The following is a 17,158-nucleotide window of genomic DNA, read 5'->3' on the forward strand; positions in this document are numbered from 1 at the left end:
AAGTCATTGACCGAGCCCCCTTTCGGGAATGACAGGTGGTGAATAAGACGGAATTTGTTCGGTTCCTTCTTAGGCACCACCCCCAACGGAGATACCACCAGCTCCGGCAAGGGTGGGGCCGCAAACGGCCCGCCCATCCGGCCTAGTGCCACTTCCTTGCCCAACTTTTCCCCCACCACCCCCGGATGAAGGAGAGCCGATTTCAAATTCCGCGCCACCGGCGGCACCACCGCCAGCGAACACGGTATCTTGAAACCGTCCCTGAACCCCGAGGACAATAGTTCCGCCGCCGCCCTATCCGGGTACCTATTTAGAAAAGGACGCATCCTTTCCTCCCTCACCGGAGTCGTCCCTTTTTTGAGCAGCGTCACCGGCCCGCTTACCTTTTTTAAAACACTTGGCTGCGGGGTGGGATCCCCCACACCCTGAGCACTCGTGTTTGAATTTGCACGATCCTCCGAATTTGCAGGCGTTCTCATTGAACTGCCAGAAAACTCCCCACTTTTTTCCGGCCGACGGTCCTGAGGAGGTCGCACCCCCGGCCCCCCCCGTGAAAAGACTGCGCCGGGGCCTTAGCCGCCGCCATGAGCCGCATCCAGAGGCTGATGTCCTTCTGATCCCAGCGAAGAGAGGGCCTAACCGCCCGCCGCTGACGGAACTGCTCATCGTACCTGAGCCAAGCCGACCCCCCGTACACCCGGTGCGCCTCCCCGATGGAATCCATGTACCCGAACAACGCCGAGCAATGCTCGGGGTTTTTCTCGCCGACGACGCTAGCCATAATGGCGAACGCCTGAAGCCAGTTAACGAAAGTGCGTGGAATCAGCCTATAACGCCTCTTCTCCTCATCCTCTTTTTTAGAATCATCCGGCTTCACCCTGTCGAGGTTGAATTTCTCCAACGGCAACAGGGAGAAGATCTCTACATATTCGCTCTTGTAAATTTTGTCCTTGACCTCTTGTTTCAAATGGGCCCCCAACGGACACTCATAGCAGATATAAACCTCGCCCCTCGCCGCGTCCGCAATACGTACCAGATCGGAACGAGTCACCACCTCCGGGGCCCCCCCTGCCTTTGTCTTCTCCGTTACCACCTGACCCGCTGCAGGGGCCACCGGGGGGGGCTGCGGAGACGCAACCCCCCCCCCGGCCAGAGCATCCCCCCCAGTCACGCCCGCAGCCACAGGTACCCACGGGGCCACCTGCGGCGAAGGGCCCTGTACCGCAGCCACCCGGCCCAAAAGCTCCCTGAGGCCCCCCACCAGCTCATTCAACAAGGAGTCGGACCCGGAGGCGGCAGGCGCGATGCCCGCCACCACCGGTGCAGCCACCGCCACCGGCGGCGGAGGTGCAGACACCCCCCCCCCTTCCCACCCCCAACAGATCAAATAATGCGTCAGTTAAAGAAGATACCTGTAAGGTAGTGGACTTACCAGGCCTGCCGGGAGATGCTCCCGCTGCCGTAGACCGGACCTCCACCGCTGGCTCACGCTCCGGCTCATCTCCTTCCTCCTCGTCATCCGATACCTCGCCCCCCGACCTGTCCTCCCCGACTGGGATCGGTGCGGCCGACAGACCCCCAGGCGAAGGTGACCTGGAGGCCTCGGAGTCTTCCCTCCGTTCCAGCCGGCCCTTCACTGCTCCTCTGCCCCGCGTTGTTGCAGCAGGCAGACCACCCGACGCCGTCTCTGTGACCCCCCTCCGATCTCCACCGCCCGATTTTTTCTGCGCCGCGCCCCGCCCACCAGCGGAACCGCCGACCCCACGTGAAGAGGGCCCCGCGGCCGTGCCTGGTGGATCTAAGGCCTTCTGTTTGCCCTTTGCAGCCCCCGTTCCCGCCGTGGAGTTAGAAGGCGTCCCCCCCCCCACCGCCCGCAGACGAGGAAGCGGCACCAAAACGGCCCGTGGCCCCGCCCACCGACGGAGGTCGGCGGCGTGTGTCCTGCTCGGTCCCCTTCCGCTTCGCTCCGAGTCACCCGCTTCGGCGGGGGGGCCGACCGCCCCCCCGGTGGGCTCCGCGCCCCCTTCCCAGCCCTTGTTGAAGGCCCCGGCGAATAGCGGGCCGGAGGCCGCGACCTCCATCCGCGTGGGGTCAACTCACCGCCGCCCGAACCGCTCGCCTGCTCAGAGACCCACTCCGCTGCTCTCCTCTCCAACCAATCTGCACCCCGAGTCGCAGCTTCCGCACGCAAACGCGCCAGCACGAGGTCCACGGCCGCCATCTTGGATTCCGGGAGCAGGAGGAAAAGCTGATTCCTCTGTGCTCTCCAAGCTGCAACTGACCTCGCTGGCCCCGCCCCGCACTTTTATATTGCCACTCCCCTGCCTCTTGTGCCCAATCCTGCTCTCCTAGCTCCCCCACTCAACTCTTAGCCAATCCTGCTCCCCCTAGCACCACACCCCTCTCCCAACCAATCCTGCTCCTCACACCTCCCCCATCCACGATGCCTGAACCTGCCTGTGTCACTAGACACACTGTCATGCCCGGCCCTCTGCTATTCTTGCTGTCTTTTTGCTCCGGGCCTCCCTTTCGTCATGTGTATTTTTCCTTGAATCTTGGTGTGCTTTGTGTATTTCTTACAGATCTGTGCAGTCATCCAGTGTGAGACTTTGCTTCCTGTAATAAAGACTGGTCTCTGCTGCTCCCTCTCCTTGTGCATGGTGGCTGGTCTTGTCTCCACCCCCTCCTGTAGTTCTCTGCAGGCAGCCTGTAGTGGGTGGGGCCTGCAGAGCCCCTCCCACAGCTCTACTCTCTGTACAGGCTATGTGCAGCACAGTGATGTCAATGCTATTTTACAATGTAACTTCTGGGTTCGAAAAAGTGTTTGGTGCACACAAAATGGATTTATTTTCTTATTTGCTATTGAGGAATATATACAGTATACAAAGTATTGAGACACCTTTCTTTACACGCACATGAACTTTAATGGCATCCCAGTCTTATAGGTGGATTCAAATAGACCGCCGCATTTTGCGGCGGCGTAGCGTATCGTATTAACACTACGCCGCAGTAAGTTAGCTAGGCAAGTACTGTATTCACAAAGTACTTGCCTGCTAAGTTACGGCGGCGTAGCGTGAATAGGCCGGCGTAAGCACGCCGAATTCAAATGAGGATGTGGGGGGTGTGTTTTATGTAGATTAACTGTGACCCGACGTGATTGACGTTTTGTATCCCAGTGTGCATTGCGGCAAAGTACGCCGCAAGGATGTATTGGTTTCGACGTGGACGTAAATTACGTCCAGCCCTATTCACGGACAACTTACGCAAACAACGTAAATTTTTCAAATTTCGACGCGGGAACGACGGCCATACTTAACATTACTAGTCCAGCTATTTGATGGAATAACTTTACGCCTGAAAATGCCTTACGTAAACGGCGTATCTTTACTGCGACGGGCGCACGTACGTTCGTGAATAGGCGTATCTAGTCATTTACATATTCTACGCCGAACGCAATGGAAGCGCCACCTAGCGGCCAGCCTAAATATTGCACCCTAAGATACGACGGCGCAAGCCGTCGTATCTTAGATAGGTTTAAGTGTATCTCTGTTTGAGAATACACTTAAACTTAGGTCGGCGCAGATTCTGAGTTAGGTCGGCGTATCTACTGATACGCCGGCCTAACTCTTTATAAATCTAGCTATTAGTCTGTAGGGTTCAATATTGAGTTGGCCCGCCCTTTGCAGCCATAACAGCTTCAAATCTTCTGGGAAGGCTGTCCACAAGGTTTAGAAGTGTGTCTGAGAATGTTTGACCATTCTTCCAGATTTGTGAGGTCAGGCACTGATGTTGGAGAGAAGGCCTGGCTTGCAGTCCCCGTTCTAATTCATCCCAAAGGTGTTCTATTAGCTGTGCAGGCCAGTCACGTTTCTCTACCCCAAACTCCCTCATCCATGTCTTTATGGACCTTGCTTTGTGCACTGGTCCAAATAATTTGGTGAAGGGGGGATTATGGTGTGGGGTTGTTTTTCAGGGGTTGGGGTTGGCCCCTTAGTTCCAATGAAGGGAACTCTTAAGTCGTCAGCATTCCAAGATGTTTTGGACAATTTCATGCTCCCAACTTTGTGGGAACAGTTTAGGGATGGCCTCTTCCTGTTGCACATGACTGCACACCAGTGCACAAAGCAAGGTCCATAAAGACATGGATGAGAGAGCTTGGGGTGGAGGACCTTGACTGGCCTGCCCAGAGTCCTGACCTCAACCCGATAGAACTCCTTTGGGATGAATTAAAGCGGAGACTGCGAGCCAGGTCTTCTTGTTCAACATCAGTGCCTGACCTCACAAATGCCCTTCTGGAAGAATGGTCAAACATTCCCATAGACACTCCTAATCCTTGTGGACGGCCTTCCCAGAAGAGTTGAAGCTGTTATAGCTGCAAAGGGTGGGTCAACTCAATGTTGAACCCTACGGACTAAGACTGGGATACCATTAAATTTCATGTGTGTGTAAAGGCAGGCGTCCCAATACTTTTGGTAATATAGTGTATATGCGTATGTAAGATTTCAGCTTTAAGAATTCTCTTACAGTTATTCTGAAGGAGTTAGGCCATCAACACTGGTGTTACTCCACAGGCTTTACTCATCTCAGCCACATCCTGCATTGCTGTCATTTATTAAAGCAGAAGAAGAAACGGTTTGGTGATGATGACATTTCAGAAGTAGACGGAATCTTTCCCTCTGCCCCGCATATTTTCACAGGAGCCTAATACTATGGCAGCTTTAGGTTTTCCCTTCACTATCAGATAGGCCTTGAGGGAACGGGAAAAATCAATACAATCAGCCTGGAGAATGAGGAACTGGAATGTCCACATCCTACTGGGGTAAGCTAAGCCCATCACTGGCTGCAAACATTGCGATTGTATGGCGGAGTGTGCTTACCGTTATCAGCCTTCCTTTCTATGGAATGTGTTGCTTTGTTTTCATGTTTCAGTTGTCTTTTGTAATGAAATCCGGTGGACCTTTGGTCTGTGTCTGCATGCAGGTACTTTATAAGGCACCTGGCATTAGATATTAACCTGAATTTGTTTGCGTAATCACCAGGAATTATAAACCACTGCTTTTTTTTTTTTATCCATGAAATACCGTATTTATCGGCATATAACATGCACAGGCGTATAACACGCACCTTCATTTTAAGAGGGAAGTTTCATCTAGGAAAGTTGGGAGGTATGGGGTGTTGGTGGGGGAGTCCTGGGGTGTCAACATAACTAGTGCCCCCCAATGGAAGATTTCCCCTCCATTCCTGTTCTGGTGACAAGCCAAATTGTAATATTTTCTTTCACTTTCAGTGATAATGGTCACCGGGGCGGGGAAAAGAGGGTGAATCTCCCTAAGGGGGGCACAGGCAGCAATGAAAATATCCTGAAAGGGGGTCTAATCCCTCTTCATTTTTTTCAAAACTAAAAAACTAAGGGCCAGATCCACAAAGCAGTTACGTCGGCGTATCTATTGATACGCAGCGTAACTTCTAGGTTGCTCCGGCGTATCTTTGTTTTGTATCCACAAAACATGATACGCCTGAAGCTGGGCTAGATCCGACTGGCGTACGTCTTAGTACACCGTCGGATCTAAGGTGCATATTTCCGCTGGCCGCTAGGTGGCGCTTCCGTTGATTTCCGCGTTGAGTATGCAAATTAGCTAGATACACCAATCCACAAACGTACGTCCGGCCGGCGCATTTTTTTACGTCGTTTCCGTAAGGCTTTTTTCGGCATAAAGTTACCCCTGCTATATGAGGCGTAGCCAATGTTAAGTATGGACGTCGGGCCAGCGTCAAATTTTCCGTCGTGTACGTCGTTTGCGTAAAGCGTTCGCGAATAGGGCTTTGCGTAGAATGACGTTCACGTCGAAAGCATTGGCTTGTTGCGTGTTAATTTGGAGCATGCGCACTGGGATACTCCCACGGACAGCGCATGCGCCGTTCAGAAAAAACGTCCTTTACGTCGGGTCAAGACGTATTAACATAAAACACGCCCACATCTTATCTATTTGAATTGCGCGCCCTTACGCCGACACAGTTACACTACGCCGCCGTAACTTACGGCGCAAATTCTTTCAGGATACGGAAAATACGCTGAAAGTTACGGCGGCTGAGTGTATCTGAGATATGCTACGCCGGACGGAAAAATGCGCGGAGGTACGTGGATCTGGCCCTAAAAGTTTTGCCTTTAGTTATATTTTAACCAATAATTTTGCCTATTCATTTTTTGTAGTCTTCCTTACTGTAGGCCTGTATACCTCATACTAAAAAGTGTCCCTCCTTCTCATGTAGGAAAGTTGGGAGGTATGGGGTGTTGGTGAGGAAGTCCTGGGGTGTCAACATAACTAGTGCCCCCCAATGGAAGATTTCCCCTCCATTCCTGTTCTGTGACAAGCCAAAGTTTAGCATTTTCTTTCACTTTCAGGCTTCGTTCACACACGACCGAGGAACTCGACGGGCGAAACACATCGTTTTGCTTGTCGAGTTCCTTGTTAGGCTGCCGAGGAACTCGACGTGCCAATTTTCTCCATTCCCGTCGAGGAAAAAGAAGACATGCTCTCTTTTTGGCTCGACGAGTTCCTCGACCGTTTCCTCGTCAAAAAATGTACACACGACCGGTTTCCTCGGCAAAAAAAAAAACAAACAGCAAGTTTCTTGCTGGTTTTTGCCGAGAAACTCGGTCGTGTGTACGAGGCCTCAGTGATAATGGTCACCGGGGGGAAAAAAAAGAGGGTGAATCTCCCTAATGGGGGCACAGGCAGCAATGAAAAGATCCTGAAAGGGGGTCTAATCCCTCTTTACTCTATCCAAAACTAAAAAACAAAAAGTTTTTCCTTTAGTTATATTTTAACCAATAATTTTGCCTATTCATTTTTTGTAGTCTTCCTTACTGGAGGCCTGTATACCTCATACTAAAAAGTGTCCCTCCTTCTCATCTAGGAAAGTTGGGAGGTATGGAATGCCTTTGTAATGAAAGTTACAGATTCCAAATAATTAAACTTTTGAAGTAACATCAACAAGTTAAAGCCTAAATGAAATTTTTATGATTGGGTTTACATTTAGTTGGCAGTAATGGCAAGAGATGGCAGTGAGGAATGGCGGTGATGTCATTTCAAAATACAACAATAAAGAGAACCAAGCTACGCATGCATCAAACTCTTGGCAACAATTAAACTGTACGTTGTGTCCACCAATCTCAATGAGTTTCATCATTTATGGGAACGGTCACCACCCTCGTAAAGTGTTTCTTAACATTCTGTCATCTGACTGAGCAGATGACTGACGTAGTAACAAACATTGCATGACATATCTGAACAATCAAGACGGGACTTGTATCTCAATGATTGGGTGCTTCAAAGCAGTATTAAACCCAAAAATGTAATATACTGCAACTATAGATGTGGTGACTGCTCTAGTGTTATTTTTTTTTTTTTCGCTCCATTGTTTTCACCTGGTGAAGACTTTCTGTCTTAAGCCTCATACACACCATCGGACTTCAATCGGACAAATCCGTGGATTTTTGTACAGATAGGCCTGTTCCGACGTCCATACCTTGCATGGGCTGCGCCACCTAGGGAGCAGCTTTATCTTTACGCCGGCGTATCTCTTACGTAAACAGCGTAACTAATTGCGACGGGCGCTTGTACATTCGTGAATCGGCGTATCTTGCTCATTTGCATATTCTACGCTGAAATCGACAGAAGCGTCACCTAGCGGCCAGCGTAAATATGCACCCTAAGATACGACGGCGTAGGAGACTTACGGCGCTCGTATCTTAGCCTAATTTAAGCGTATCTGGTTTCCAGAATACTTTTAAATTTACGACGGCGTAGATTCAGAGTTACGACGGCGTATCTACTGATACGCCGCCGTAACTCTTTGTGAATCTAGCTATATGACTTAAACCTGCAGGGGGCCCGATTTAAAAAAAATATATATATTTGTGGTGGTTTACTACCGCTTTAATAACATTCTTTGTGAATATCTGTTGTTTTGTTGTGTTCTGCAGTCTTACCTGTAATAAGGTATGTTCAGTCTTTTGTATGTCCCACAGCAGGCTTAGAGCTCGGTATTTGTGCTGTTAGGGGAAAGTCAATACCTTAGTTGTATTGTACGTATATTATGCTTTGTCTGGTTGTTTGGATACTCAACATTACTGAGAGAATTCTCACCAACGAAGGCGTCTGATTGTACGGTCATAATATAGGTGATTTTTTTTTTGTCTAAAGAACAATATAAACAAACCAAAAAAAACAGGATCCTGAAAATCTGTGCGCCAATTAAAATGCAGATGATCACTCTGTGAGATAGTCTGTGGAATTGTGTGAAGTTTTCTAATTGCAAGTTCTAGTGAAACAATAGATGTGAAAAAAAAATCACAACCCTGCACTCCATGGGCCAGATCCACATACATGTAGATCGGCGCAGCGTATCAGAGATACACTACGCCGCCGTACCTTACCTGGCGTATATTCGAATCCTCAGCGAGTTCGCGCCGTAAGTTACGGCGGCGTAGTGTATTTCTGGCGGCGGATTTCAAATTGGGCAGGTTGGGGGTGGGTTTAATTAGAATGAAGCATGTCCCTGCGCTGAATGAACTGCGCATGCGTCGTCGCGAAATTTCCCAACGTGCATTGCGCTAAATGACGTCGTTAGGACGTCATTTTTTTAACTTAGACGTGAGTTACGTCCATCCCTATTCACGGACGACTTACGCAAAAAATAAAAAAAATTCAAGTTTCGATGCGGGAACGACGGCCATACTTAACATGGCAAGTCTAACTATACGCCGAAAAATACCAGCTTTAACTATACGCCGGAAAAAGCCGACTACAGACGACGTTAGAAAATGCGACGGCCGCACGTACGTTCGTGGATCGTCGTAAATTGCTAATTTGCATACCCGACACGGAAAACACCACCCAGCGGACGCCGAAGTATTGCATCTTAGATCCGAAGGCGTACGAAGACGTACACCTGTCGGATCTAACCCAGAAGCCGTCGTATCTTGTTTTGAGGATTCAAAACAACGATACGACGCGGGAAATTTGAAAGTACACCGGCGTATCAGTAGATACGCCGGCGTACTTCGTCTGTGGATCTGGCCCCATGTAATTGTTTAAAACAATGGCTTCCTATGTTATCGATCGTCTACCGAGAACAATTTTACATCCAGTTGCAAAATCTGTCTGCTGGATTGTATTGTATTTGCAATCTTTTATGCACATGAAAAGAACCAATTGCCAAAAGTTTAGAAAACCTTCTTTGGCCAAGCAAAAAAAATAAAATACCCAATCACGTTCAAGGAAAATGGAAAAACTGCATTTTTGCTTGCATATGATTTGGATGATGGAAGTCAGCAGAGCTGTTGTTTGCCTTTAATACATCAACCCCATAGTCTGCAACTGATAATGGCAGATGATTAGTTGATGCCAGGGGTCTACGTGCCAAGTCTACGTGCCAAGTAAATTGATCATTTGGCACCTTTTTATTGGAAAACAGAACGTATGACACATGCGCAGAGGGAACTAGGTTGTTTGTCTACATATAAAAATATATTTTATAGAAGTCGTGGATATCCAGGGATTTTCCGATTGGATATTTGAATGGAAATTTTTTAGGTTGCCCATATTATTTTATTATACACGTTGGCCCATTGTCTACAATAGGTACTATTTTACTTTTCATTTATATTGTTTATATATTACAGGTAGTTATATAGTACAAATTTAATTACAGATTATTGGACGGTCATGTCATTCCTCAAGGTCCCTCCCTACCTTGCATGCATATACATATACACACATAGAGCCAATTAACCTACCAGCACATATTTGGAGTGTGGCAGAAAACCAAGTACAGGGAGAGCATGCGGGCCCAAACGGGTAGTTTCATGGTTGGGATTTGATCCAATTACCACAGTGCTGTAAGACAGAAGAGATAACCACCAGGCTACTGTGCTGGCACTCCAATGTTCTGCATTTATTTTAAAGGAAATACAGAAGTTGTAGGGACTATGTCTAAATATCTGGTTCCAATATTAACCACTTGCTTACTGGGCACATAAACCCCCTCCGTGCCCTGGCGAAATTTCAGCTTCCGGCACTGCGTCGCTTTAACTGACATTTGCGTGGTCGTGCGACGTGGCTCCCAAACAAAATTGACGTCCTTTTTCCCCCAGAAATAGAGCTTTATTTTGGTGGTATTTGATCACCTCTGCGGTTTTTATTTTTTGCGCTATAAACAAAAAAAGAGCGACAATTTAAAAAATATATATATATTTTTTTTACTTGTTGCTATAATAAATATCCCAATTTTTTTTTTAAAAAACAATTTTTTCTCAGTTAAGGCCGATACGTATTTTTCGACGTATTTTTGTAAAAAAAAAAATCGCAATAAGCGACTGGTTTGCGCAAAAGTTATAGCGCCTACAAAATGGGGGATAGATTTATGATTTTTTTTTTTTACTTGTAATGGCGGCGATTTGCGATTTTTTTTGTCAGGGCTGCGATATTGCGGCGGACGTATCGGACACTTTTGACACAATTTTGGGACCATTCACATTTATACAGCGATCAGTGCTATAAAAATGCACTAATTACTGTATAAATGTAACTGGCAGTGAAGGGGTTAACACTACGGGGTGAGGAAGGGGTTAAATGTATTCCCTCATTGTGTTCTTACTGTGTGGGGGAGGGGACTGACTGGGGGAGGTGACAGATGCTGTGTCCCTATGTAAAGGGACACAGATCGGTCTCCTCTCTCCCTGACAGCACGTGGAGCTCTGTGTTTACACGCACAGATCCACGTCTCTGCTGTGTCACCAACGATCGCGTGTGTCTGGCGGACATCACGGCCACCAGGCACTCGCATCGGCTCCCGAGCGATGCGCCGGGTACGTTGTTTCCCCGCTGCGCGCCCCCAGCGGCGCGCACAGGGAACAACAACAACAGGACGTCCAGGGACGTCCACCCGGCACTTGAGAGCCGCGCTGTGGACGTCTTTCAACCATAGCGCAGATCTCAAGTGGTTAATATGTTTGAGTAATAAAGACAATAACACAGCCCACGGATTAAAGTAGGGTAAACACTAAAATTATTTTTTGGTACGAGGCGCGATCGCTCGATTTTATGATAGCATGTACACAACTTTCGACAGCTGATTTAGACCTTCCAAACAAAAATTTCTGAAGGGACAAACTTCAAAATTTTTCAAGGAAAACCATATGACTGCTCTGCCCATTCTCTTATAGTGTGTTCCCAACTTAAGTTTGTATATATAACACACTGCTAGCCCATTGTTGTCTTTCCGCCTGTTTTTATTTATTTCAAAGAAGGTATCACTAGCATACTTCCAAAGAAGCCTCATAGATAAGGAACAGTTGGGATCAGGGACAATGATAGGGGGGACCACCGGTCCTCCTGTAGGGGGCCTGTGTGCACAGGAGCGCCCGGACAGCAGGAGGATCGGTAGAGCAGAGAACAAAGGATGACAGCGCCTCTTAGAGTCGGTTCACACATAGGCGGCACGACTTTGGGGGCGACTCTGCAAGTCGTCCTGAGGACGACTTCAGAGGCAATTCGCAAAACGACTTCTGTATAGAAGTCAATGCAGATCGCCCTGAGCCGCCCCCGCCCGAAATACTACAGGAACCTTTTTTCTAAGTCGGAGCGACTTGCGTCGCTCCTATTAGAACGGTTCCATTGCATTGCATGGGACGCGACACGTCAGGCGGCTGAGCCGCCTGTCGTGTCGCCCCAGTGTGAACCGGGTCTAACCCAGCAACTCAAAGCCGGTTTCTCCCCCTCTCCCTCCGGCCGGCTTTCAGGCTGGGTGAGAGACACAGAGGGCCAGGTTTAGGGGGTGCTGAGGTGGATTGTGCCCATCCAGATTTCAGTTCTGCCCCCATGGCTGTCCACTGCTGAGCTCCTTCCCCCGCCACCTCCCCCACCTGCACTCACAGTCAGGTCGAGGAGATGGGAGCCTGGAGGCTGGAGCGGTGAGAGATGAAGAGCCAGGAGGAGGTGCACTGTGTTCTGCTCTCCCCTCCTGTTAGAAGAGCGCTGGTCTTTACAGTATATGGGATCAGATCGCTCTTACTGTAGGTCACATTGTACTGTACACACACACCACCCCCTATCTCCTCCACAAGCTGCTCACCTCCTGGCAGCAGCAAATGTGGATAAAGGGCGGTGTGTACAGTACAATGCGATCTACAGTAGGAGCGATCCGGTATCATGTACTGTAAAGACCAGTGCTCTTCTGACTGGAGGGGAGAGCAGGACACAGCGCACCTCCTCCTGACTGGTAGTGGCTTCCCCCTGTAAATTGGGGGAAGGGGATGGGTGGCTATCTGTAATGGGGATTTGGGGAGGGGGGACATGTGCAAGAATGAAAAAGAGGGTGGGTATGTGCTAGGAGGAGGGTTTGGGGGTGTGGGTGGGGGTTACAGGGTGGTTGAACCAGGAGAGGGGTATCTTTGCCCAGAGAGGGGATGTTTGGGCTAACGGGGGGGGGGGGGATTAGTGCTGGAAAGGATTTGGGTAGGAAGGAAGAATTTATTCTGGGAATGGTATTTAGAGGGGGTTTGCTCGAAATGTGTCCTAGGAGGGGGATTTAAGAAAGAAGATTTGTGCTAGGAGGGGGGGTGGGGTGCTTTTGTGCCAGGAGGGGGTGGGGGAATTTTGGGCTAATAGGAAGGATTGGGGGGGGGGGATTTGTGCTGACAGGGGGGATTTGGGGGAGAAGATTTGTCCAAGCATAGAAAGTTTGAGAATAAAGAGGATATGTGCTAGGTGGTGATTTTTTTGGGGTGATGGAGACTTGGGCCAGGAGGGGAGATTTTCGTTCCAAAGTTTTGCATTGGGGGGGCCTGTCCGGCATGCTGGACAGGGCCCCATCATTTCTAACAGCAACCCTAGTTGGGATAGGCCAAACTAAATTTATGCAAGGGATGCCTTGTCTTTTATACTTTTAGCACTGGGAGATCAGTGCTGGTAGCCGTTGAAACTGAATTCCTAGCACAAAGGGTGATGCTCTCACCTAAGACCATCCCTATGACCCTAACAGTAACCCCTGTTTATGTATAATAAACCCCCTGTTTGCATATTTAACTCTCCTATGCTGGGATCTTCTACAATAAAAGTAACCATTCTGCACGTTAAGGTGTATTAGGTAGAGTACAATGTAAAGAAGGTGACAAGAAAAGTCCTTGGATGGCCCCAATTCAGGATGAGTACATCAACCAAGCCCATGTGCTAAGTCTACGTGCCAATTAATTGGAATACAGTATACAGTAAATCCATTGGAGGTACAGTTATTTTATTCATATTAGATATTGGATTGTGAAGGCAGGGCGAAGTGTGGCATAAAGAGAAGAAAGGGTGTTAAAAAGGCATAGAGAAAAGAGCAGTGTAGGGGGGAAACTAGTGAGAGGGAAACCATTGAGGGGTTTCCATTGAGATAGTTGGAAAAGCCAACCTATCCAGAGGTGGCAAATTCACCAACTTGTGGTACTGGGTCGTACAATGTGGCTCTTGGTCCAGTTGCAAATTAAGCTTCCTGTGTGGGGAGGTTTAAGGCCTCATGCCGCGTACACAATGTCGGTCAAACCGATGAGAACGGTCTGATGGACCGTTTTCATCGTACCAAAACGATCGTGTGTGGGCCCCATCGGTTATTTATCCATAGGTTAAAAAAAAGCCAACTTGTTTTAAATTTAACCGATGGATACCTAACCGATAGAACAAAACCGATCGTTTGTAGGCACGTCCAAACAGGCATGCTCAGAATCAAGTCGACGCATGCTTGGAAGCATTGAACTTCGTTTTTTTCAGCACGTCGTTGTGTTTTACGTCACCGCGTTCTGACACGATTGTTTTTTTAACCGATGGTGTGTAGGCATGACTGACCATTAGTCAGCTTCATTGGTTAACCGATGAAAACGGTCCATCAGACCGTTCTCATCGGTTTGACCGATTGTGTAACCGGCATCACTCGACAGGACAGACACATATTCAGCGGAGAATTTGAATTGGATCCAGTATGACAATTTTTGCCTCAATAATTCAGTAGAGCTCCAGTTAAATCCTCCATATTCTTAATCTCATGTAAAAAAAAAAACTCCTGTATTCGATTAATTTCTATTTGAGTATAATTCTTCATTCAATCTTTTAAATGTATTTCATGCCAAAGTTTGCCAGTTGGCCAAATTAGCTAAACATACTAAACATACAAACATATCATACTTACCTCCACTGTGCAGTTAGTTTTGGACAGAGTGGCCCCAAACGTCCTCTTCTGGGGTCCCACGGCGGCTCTTGCGGCTCCTCCGCACAAGAGCTAACCCCCTCTGGGAAGCTCTCTCCCGAGGGGGTTACCTTGCGGGCTCGCTCCCGTGTGATACACTCGGCGGCCATTGCTGGCAAGTGTATGACTTGGCCCTGCCCCCCGGCACGTCATTGATTTGATTGACAGCATCAGGAGCCAATGGCTGCGCTGCTATCAATCATCCAATGAAGAGCCGACTAGAGCTCGGGGAAAGCAACACGAGATCACGCCTAAGGAGATTCAGGTCTCAGGTAAGTAAAATGGGGGCTCGGGGGACTGGTGACTGCAAGGTGTTTTTTCACCTAAACACAAAGCTTTACAACCCCTTTAATGATGGGTTGTTCTTTTAATCACTTTCAATAGTGTTAACGATCAAAAGTTAGATAAAATTGCCTGAAAGTTGTTTATGATAGATTAGCATGACATTGTATGAAAGGCATGTGCTGTATGGAAGTGATGGTTCAAGGCATTGATTGAAGAAGGTGTGTGGATCAACATAACTATTGACTTTTATCTCAAAGGTGCTCTTGACCTTTCTAAAACTCAAGAACAAGTAAAGTTAAAGTTTAGACACCATAAAGGGTGGGTCATAAAACGTTGGAAACAGTTACCAATGAAATGTTCTTGTACTTTACCAGTTCTGTTTCACTTATTACAAGGGCACAAGATTTCTGGGAAAAAATAGAAGCTGACGTATTGGGTGCCTGTTGCCATGATCCATTTTAACCGCTTCAGCTCTCACACCCGTATACCTCTTATGGACTAGAGCAATTTTAACATTTCCATTATGGGCCTGTTTTTTTGGCGATAACAACTTAAGATAAATTTATACATATATTTTTGGGGGGGATAACCTAGGCATTATATTGTGTTTTGGAAAAAAAAAAAATTCTGTGGACTCTATAGACAAAACATTTTTAAATGGATGAAAAAAAAAGTGTTTTTAACTGTTATAAAAAAAATAAAAAAAACATTAGTATAGTATAAGTATAATATAAAGTAAATAAAAAGTATACATTTTATTTTAAACTTTGACCTGTTTAAAATTACAATTAAAAGTTATGTTTCTGGTACAAAATGTGGTAAATTTATTTGCAAATAGAAAGGCATTTTTTATTATTATTTTTTTAATTTTGCATTTTTCATGTTAGGCAACACTGAAAAAAAACATTAACAAATATATAATTAAATTATATATAATATATAATTAACATTTTTATATACCGTAATTTAAATGTTTGCACTCACCCTAAACCTTCTCAATCCAAGCTGCTGTATACATATTTAACTAATATTAACATGTTTAAGATGACACTAAAACCAGTTTTTTGGTACAAAACATGATAAATGTATTTGCAAATATTTAAAAAGGCATTTTCTATCTTTTTTTTCCCAATTTTGCATATTTTACGGTTATGCGACACTAAACCTTCTTAACCTAAGCTAATGTATAAATCTTTATCTAATATTAAAAAGCTTTATATGCAACATACAGCACTACCCTATATACATCTATATAAGATTTATATATACAGTATACTGTGTGTGTATATAAATATATATATGTATATAAACAAATAATTAGTATCATGAAAAATAATCTATACTGATTAATGCACTTCTTTTTAACCACTTAAGGACCGCCTAACGCCGATATACGTCAGCAGAATGGCATGGCTGGGCACAGGCACGTACAGGTACGTCGCCTTTAAGAGCCCAGCCGTGGGTCGCACGCGACCTGGTCAGAATCTCCGTGACTGCACCCACAGGACCCGCGGACCCGATCGCCGCCGATGTCCCGCGATCGCTCACAGGAGCTGAAGAACGGGGAGAAGTGAGTGAAAACACACCTTCCCAGTTCTTCTGTGTGGCTTGTTACTGATCGTCTGTTCCCTGTTATAGCCACGCCCCCCTACAGTAAGAATCACTCCCTTAGGGCACACTTAACCCCTAAGCGTCCCCAAGTGGTCAACCCCTTCACTGCCATTGTCATTTTCACAGTAATCAGTGCATTTTTATAGCACTTTTCGCTGTGAAAATGACACTGGTCCCAAAAATGTGTCAAAAGTGAAGTAAAAAAAGTAAAAAAAAATTATTATTAATAAAAATTCTATAAAACTATCCCCTTTTTTGTAGACGCTATAACTTTTGCGCAAACCAATCAATAAAAGCTTATTGCGATTTTTTTTTTTACCAAAAATAAGTAGAAGAATACGTATCGGCCTAAACTGAGGAATTTTTTTCTTATATATATATATATAGATTTTTGGGGGATATTTATTTTAGCAAAAAGTAAAAAAAAATATTTTTTTTCAGAATTGTCGCTCTATTTTTGTTTATAGCGCAAAAAATAAAAACCGCAGAGGTGATCAAATACCACCAAAAGGAAGCTCTATTTCTGGGGAAAAAAGGACGCCAATTTTGTTTGGGAGCCACGTCGCATGACCGTGCAATTGTCAGTTAAAGCGACGCAGTGCCGAATCGCAAAAAGGGGCCAGGTCCTTAACCTGCATATTGGTCCGGGTCTTAAGTGGTTGCAAAAGCATAAGGTTTTTCATCTTAATGCATTCTATGTGTGCAGAAGCCCCCCTGCCTCAGCCATTCAGGACTCTCCCTCCTACGTGGCTGAGAAACAGCAGCGACAACATTGGCTCCCACTGCTGTCAATTAAAGTCAGCGAGCCAATGAGGAAAGATGGGGCGTGGCCGAACCATGGCTCCGTGTCTGAATAGATACACGGAACTGCAGCTCAGCTCGGGTGTCACCATAGCAAGCTGCTTGCTGTGGGCGCACTCGACAGGAGGGAGGGGCCTGGAGCAGTGACGAGGGACCCGAGAAGAGGAGGATCTGG

General features: G+C 46.8%; 1 protein-coding gene across 2 annotated transcripts in view; it reads left to right on the forward strand.

Annotated features, from left to right (window-relative positions):
* KCNJ15 (potassium inwardly rectifying channel subfamily J member 15) overlaps nt 1–17,158 on the forward strand; it is a 122,700-nt gene that overhangs the window by 14,555 nt on the left and 90,987 nt on the right. The gene's annotated exons all lie outside the window — the stretch shown is intronic.

The sequence above is a fragment of the Rana temporaria genome, chromosome 2 (genome assembly GCF_905171775.1).
Source record: "Rana temporaria chromosome 2, aRanTem1.1, whole genome shotgun sequence".
NCBI classification, from domain to species: Eukaryota; Metazoa; Chordata; class Amphibia; order Anura; family Ranidae; genus Rana; species Rana temporaria.